The following is a 6,827-nucleotide window of genomic DNA, read 5'->3' as shown; positions in this document are numbered from 1 at the left end:
TTCTAAGTCCCGGCTCCCCCATGATGCGCAGATACCAGGGCTGAGAGGAGGGGAAATTTGTGATTGAGGCAAGTAGAGGGAGAGGCGAGGTCACAGGTCTATAACCAGGAAAGGACAATGAGGAAGGCTGTAGGCAAACAAGTGGAGCCAGAACTCTCTGCCTTTCACAATGTGTCCAGGACCTTTTGACAATGACCCTCCCCACACGAGGGTCCCCTCACACACTGCAACCATGCAACCCTCCAAGCTTCACCTGTCTTCGACAGCTGAGCCTTGGCTTCCCCACCCATAACATCGGTGCAGGAATACACCTCGGGGTAGGATGGTTATGAGACCATAATGAGCTGGCTTTTGGAAAGCACCTAGCACTGATATTTTATCAAAAAGGCAAGCAGGCAGCACCAGGCCAGCGAGGGGTGGGAGTGGAAAGGGAAAGAGAAAGAGTGCAAAATTATGAAATCTGCCCTGAGCAGCCAGGGATGCTCATGTTGGTACCAAATCCCACGGGTACCAAGCTGAGGTGCCCTCCAAGGTGCCCAATGCAAAGCTTCTGTTTTACATGTGATCCGGGGGTGAGATAATGCCACAGTAAGTGTAAAGATCCCCTAGGGTCCTTTCACCTCTTGGTCCTACTTCTTTCCTTCCTAAGCCCCTGTCATGGGTTTCTCCACTGGCCCCTTGCACCTGCAGCCTCCTCACTGTGGGCAGGGGTGGGTGAGGGAGATGGAGGGCTGCAGGGGAGGGACTCCTGGGTGAGGGGAACTTTGCTGAGCAGCCCTGCTCTCTTCTCCGTGGAACTCTCCAAATTGGACTCCCCAAGTCAGGAAGGACTGCCCACGGAGGATGAAGTATCCCAGCACACCTCTCGGGAGCCCAGAACAGAAGGCAAAAGGTAGGGGCTGTCAAAGCTTGGCTCAGCCCTGTGGGGAGAGCTTAGGAATTGGAGGAGGTTTTAGAATTTTCCTGTCCTTTCCAGCAGGCAGAAGGATATTTTGGTCCCTGTCTTGTTTTTCCAGCATTGCTCTGCCCAGTGTGTGCACAAGGAGGAGAACTGTTGGATAAGAGCAGGCGGTTGGGACAAAAAGATTTCTGGGTGTCAGGAAAGACCTTAGCCCTTCCCTTGAGGGCCCATAACCATGCCTGTCTGCCCCTGCAGTGACTTCCTGGAAGTCCCTTCCTCTCCTTTTCTACCACCCTCCTTCTGCTCAGATTTGCAGTCTGAGTCTCTCTGCTTCCTTCTCCCTCCTTCCAGCTCACTTCTCCCCAGTCGGGGCTTCTCTGGGCCAGATACTGGGCCTACGAGAAGAACACAGCCTGCCTGTTTCCCTGTGTGTTTGTGAGGGGGATGCGGGCATGGGGTAGGTCAAGGCCATTTAGTTCCTGTTCCTCCAGACAGCATGGAATTTTTCCTACCTCCTAAAGCAAGGCTGTCGTTCACATTTCTTTCCTAACCTCATCACCATTCATTCATTTATTCTGTTGGGTAAACATTTCTTGAGCCCCTTTCATGTATCGGACAGTGAGTTGAGCATTGGAGGTAGAGGTGTAGGAAAACCATAGTGTCTCCCGCAGTCTCCAGAGAGTTCACACTGAGGTAGGGACGGCACGAAGGACCCCCAATACACAGTCCCTCCAGTGAGGATCAGGACATGTTTTCTGGGTCTTGATACACTGAGGACCCCTTAGGGCTCCACAGAGGAGCCTCAGGTCTTCTGAGGCAGGGAAGGAGAGTAAGGTCTTGGGGGCTCTTGGGGGCTCTGTTTTAGATGGGGCAGCTCTGGTTATTTCATATATGGTTTTCTGGTAGAAGACTTTCTTTGAACATAAGATTTTATTAGCTTTGTGGCTCAAAAAAAAAAAAAGTGAAAATCTGAGCTTTAACCCAAACCCTCCAGATAAGGAAACTGAGACCTAGAGAAGGAATGAACTTGACCATACCCACAGAGCCATCAGGAGCAGGGCTTGGTGCCCAGGAGGGTCCCGGAAGTAAGCCTCCTTTTGAACCCGGGTCCCACCTATTCCTCAGGGAATCCCTAGAGAATCCCTCAAGCACCAGCGCTTGCATCTTAGAACCTGATCAGCGAGGGTTCTGGGCTTTCACACCCTCCCCACCTTACAGCAGGGGAGGCAATGTTAGGTGGACACACATGTATATAATTATAAAAGCCCCTCACAGGTGCACAGAAGTTTCATGATTATAAAAGAATTCCATTCAAGCTCATTCTTGTTGCTGTAATAAAAATATAGAAATTCCCACAGACAGCATCCCATTGAATGCTCACTACACACCAGGGAGACGGCAAAACAGGTGTTATTAGCCCCTGGTCACAGATGAGAGAGATTCAAGGGAAGCCATGTGGCAGAAACTGACGCTAGAACCTGGACCGTCTGAAGCGTGAGCCACGTGTGGTGTGTTTTACTCATGAAGGTGTGTGTGACGTTCGGGAGGCGATTGGAACTGCTGGCCAATGGGTCTGAAAGGGCTTCCTCAAGGAGGGGAATCTCGGGCAGCCCCAGCCATCATTTATTTCTTTGGCAGTTGTGGAGGACCTACTATGAAGACGCCCCCAGGAGCTGCAAGCATGGGGGATGTAAGCCCGGCTGGGTCAATCTCTGCCCAGAATCAGCTGGAGCTCCCGGCGGTGTGTCCCAGGGGTCCTGGACACGAGAGGACCATACTGGCTGGCAGGGGCTGGGGAGGATTCTGGAGAAAGCAACACATAGCCTGGGCCTTGGAGGAGGCGCTGGATGCTCTGTGCTTGCAGAGACGGGCTGGTGGCCAGGAGGAGGACTTTGTGGGCAGAGAGGGGACGAACAGCCTGAGCAAGGGGCTTTTGAAATTGCGCGGCATGTTGTGGGCAAGACCAAGGGCTTGACGGGCCCCAGGCTGAGCAGCAGAGTGACAACTAGGGGCCACATTGCCGAGACCCCCAGGGCAGGCTGAAAGGACTGTAGTGGGTGATGCACCCACTTAAAGGCCTCACCCACAGAAGGCCTCCGCCCAGCCCCAGACCTGCCCTGTAGCACTGAGTGAAGCCCGACCATCCCCCACATCTCCCTGAGCCTCAGTTCTCTTATACATAAAAGAAGAAGAACATTACCTCTTTGACTTCACGTGAAAGTATTTTTTAGGTTGTAAATTACTAGACAAATAGTCTGCTCTGTTGTTAATGGGAAGCTTTTGAGGATTTTTGAGGATTTTCTGAAGGATCTGAAAGATGCTGTAGGAAGATCATCCGAGACGCTGTGCAGAGTAGAGGAGACGGTAAGAGTAGGCAGACCTCCCAGAGGCAGCAGTCATGGTCAAAGATGATGAAAAGCTAAACCTAAGAGGAAGCAGTGGGAACAGAGACGAAGATGGACAGGAAAGATGTCTCATGGGGGGACTTCCGGGCACAGCGGCAGGGGGACCGAGAAGGCAAAGATGACTTGATTTCGAGCTGGGTTCCCAGGGAAATGCTGACAAGGATGAGAGCGACTTGATGGAGAGGCTGGCTGGGGGGACAGGGGTGGGATACGAAGTCCACTCCTGGACAGGCTGGGGTGGGTGTGCCCGTGGGAAGGGTCCAGCAGGCTTCTGGAAGTGGCCAAGAGTTCATCGAAGCTGGAGCTGAGTCATCGCAATGGAGGTGACAGTCAAGGTCCTGGGAGAGATGAGGTCACCCAGGAGAGGATGCAGAGAAGAGGTTAGGGGGAAGCTGGGCTGTGCCCACAGTAATCAAGAGGGAGGGCAGCCAGAGGGAGGAGAATGCTACCAGATGTTTGAGGAAGCAGGGGTGCTGAGTGGTTCAGGGCTGAGGGCTGAAGGGCAGTTGTGACAGGTCTGAGGGGGATTGTGGTTGGATTTGGTGAAAAGAAGGGTGTGCAGACCTCAAAGAACCTTCAAGGGATGGGAGAGTCGGCGCGCCTCTCCAGGGTTGACGCTGGAGCACCTGCCCCAGCTGGAGGCCGTGGGTGCAGACAAGTCTAGTTTGAAAGAGCTTGGCAGGGAGGAGAACAAAAGATGGATGGTGAGCTGCAGAAGAGAGGGGTCAAAAAGAGGTTGGTTTTAGATGGGGAGCTCGGAGCATGCTCACAGCCTGAGGGATGGGAGCAGTGGGAAGGAAGAGATGAATCAGAGGAAAATGAGGCTGAGCACAGACCCCAAGGAGCTAAGCAGTTAATGACAGCTGGCTGGGCACGGAGCTCTGGGTGTCCACAGACCTGGAAGTATCTAGCTCCTCACCAGCTCCTCACCAGCTCCAAGCCCTCCCCCACCGCCACTGAGTCCTGAGGTGAGGCTCCCAGGTCTTCAGCCACAACCCAGCCCTTCCTTGAAGCCCCTCCACTCCCCCACCTGACACAAGGTCAGCAGCTGGCCAGCCACGCTGCAGCTCCATTAAAGACTCAGCCTTATCACAGCACCGCTCCTCTTCATATGACAGCCTGTGGACCAGCCCGTACCGCTAATCCTAGCCCACAGGGCACCAGGCACGGATTTCTTGGCTTCTCTGGATCTGTCTGCAGCCAAAGAGGTGCCTTTGGGCAATCCACCTGCCACTCCTCCACTGTCTGGAAGATCCGCCATGTGACGGACTCCTAAGTGCTCATGCTGTCGTGTGCAGCCGTCCCCAGCCCAGCCAGCACATGAGCCCCCTTCCTGGATTCCTCCAATACCCCCTTCAAGGGTGCAAGGGCAAGCAATCTTCTGTTTCCCCTCCCCTCACTAAGCACAAGAGGAAATTGAGGCAGTGGAGATTATGTGATGCCCGTTGGAGGTTGGGCAGCCTGGTATCTGATGTCCTAATGCCTCCGTACTCCTCCCCACCCTTCAGGAGGTGTCAAATGCCCCCACTACCTTCTGCATGTTCCAAAAGGGAGAAGAAGGCTGTCAAGACTGGAGAAAGAAGGAAGGGTGGGCAGAAGTAAAGTTGCAAGATTAAATTCAGGACACCCAATTAAAAAATGTTAACAGCTTTATTGAGATACAATTTACATATTATAAAGTTCACCCATTTAAGGTGTACAATTCAATGGTGTGAGTTATTTATGGAATTGTGCAACCATCACCATCATTTAATTTTAGAACATTTTCATCACCTGTCCCCCAAAAAAGCTTTGCACCCATCAGTAGTCACTTCCCAACCCTTCCCCCGACCACCCAGCCCTAGGCAACCACTAATTTACTTTCTGCCTCTGTGGATTTGCCTATTCAGGACATTTCATATAAATGGAATCATACATGAAATACATGATCTGGCTACTTTCACTTAGCGGCATGTATCCACACTTCATTCCTTTTTAAGGCTGAATAATATTCCACCCTGTGGATATGCCACATTTTGTTTCCCCATTCTTCAGTTAATGGACATTTAGATTGTTTCTGCTTTCAGGCTATTGTGAATAATGCTGCTATAAACATTCGTGTACAAGTTGTTCATTTTCTGTTTGTTTGTTTGTTTCGTTTTGTTTGGTTTGGTTTGAGATGAAGTTTCCCTCTTGTTGCCCAGGCTGGAGTGCAATGGTACAATCTCGGCTCACTGCAACCTCCACCTCCTAGGTTCACGTGATTCTCCTGCCTCAGCCTCCCGAGTAGCTGCGATTACAGGTGTGCACCACCACGCTTGGCTAATTTTTTGTATTTTTAGTAGAGACGGGGTTTCATGATGTTGGCCAGGCTGGTCTCAAACTCGTGACCTCAGGTGATCCACCTGCCTCAGCCTCCCAAAGTGCTGGGATTACAGGCATGAGCCACTGCGCCCGGCCCATGTACAAGTTTTTGTGTGAGGATATGTTTTCATTTTTCTTGGGTAGATACAGACTGAAGGTAGAACACATGCCTGGCCCTTTCTCACATTCATCCCCCGCATCATCACCCCACCTGGGTGGGAAGCTATTATGGTCCCCTTCAACAGATTAAAACACTGAGGCTCAGGGAGCACCCTGAGCCACTGAGTGCTGGAGCTGAAACGTGAGCTCAGGCCTCCTGATTTCTACTCCAATCTTCTTTCCAGTGCATCACAGCGGCCCACTCAAAGAGTCTGCAGTCCACGGAGGGAATGAAACAGAAGGAACTGAAAAGCAGCATCTTCAGTGTGAACCATCACCTCATTCTTCTGAAGTCCCAGTTAGGTGCTTCATGAACCATGTTCTGTGGGTGAGGGCTTAGACTGAAGCTAGAGACTTCTTGGAAGGAATGAGTTTTTGCTCCATTCGGTAGAAAGAGGGGATGAAATGGCCCCTCTCCTCAGCCAGTACCCCTGAGACCCCTGGGACCCCTGGGACCCCTGAGAGCCTGCAGGAGAGCCCACCATGCACACATTCTCAGTTATTTCTCTGAGTGAAGCCCCTCCCAGTAGCAATGGAAGGCAGGCGTGAGAACACTAGGCATTCACTCATTACACTGAGGAATCAGAACTGGTCACACAGGCCTGGCCACTGATTCCAGCTTCAGCCCATTCCCTCAGCTGCAGTCTATCCTGGCCCCCATTCCCTGATGGTAAGCGGAACTCAAAGTGCTAGTCTAGAGTCATTCCCTTCAGAGAGCAGTGGGCATGGAAACGGATCTGCACTAAGTGCATTTTCCACAGGTCAGGGTAAAGAGCTAGTGGATGGCCTGGGCTCCCTGCTCCTCTGTGGGATCATCCCAAAGTCCTACATTCCAGACCAGAAAAACAAACAGCAGCTTCTGGAGGTGTCCACTCTACAGTCAAAAGCCACTCACTCCACCCGGCTTGTCAAGTGGGGTGGGAGGCAGGGGCACCCTTCACTTACTGAGCTTTTCTATTTCAGCCACTATCCCTGGCCCAAGCTGGACAGACTTCATCCAGAGCTCAAAACAGCTCCCA

General features: G+C 52.1%; 1 long non-coding RNA gene across 1 annotated transcript; it reads left to right on the top strand.

Annotated features, from left to right (window-relative positions):
• Nucleotides 1-548: 548 nt before the first annotated feature.
• LOC108301950 lies at nucleotides 549-3,154 on the top strand. The gene is made up of 3 exons (XR_005199637.1): nucleotides 549-892; nucleotides 1,896-1,986; nucleotides 2,540-3,154. It is a non-coding gene; the product is annotated as an uncharacterized LOC108301950 (long non-coding RNA).
• The last annotated feature ends 3,673 nt before the right edge of the window (nucleotides 3,155-6,827 follow it).

Source organism: Cebus imitator, unplaced genomic scaffold (assembly GCF_001604975.1).
Source record: "Cebus imitator isolate Cc_AM_T3 unplaced genomic scaffold, Cebus_imitator-1.0 Scaffold38, whole genome shotgun sequence".
Taxonomy (NCBI): domain Eukaryota; kingdom Metazoa; phylum Chordata; class Mammalia; order Primates; family Cebidae; genus Cebus; species Cebus imitator.
The sequence above is the reverse complement of the archived record's forward strand: the minus strand, read 5'-3'. Positions and strand labels throughout refer to the sequence as shown.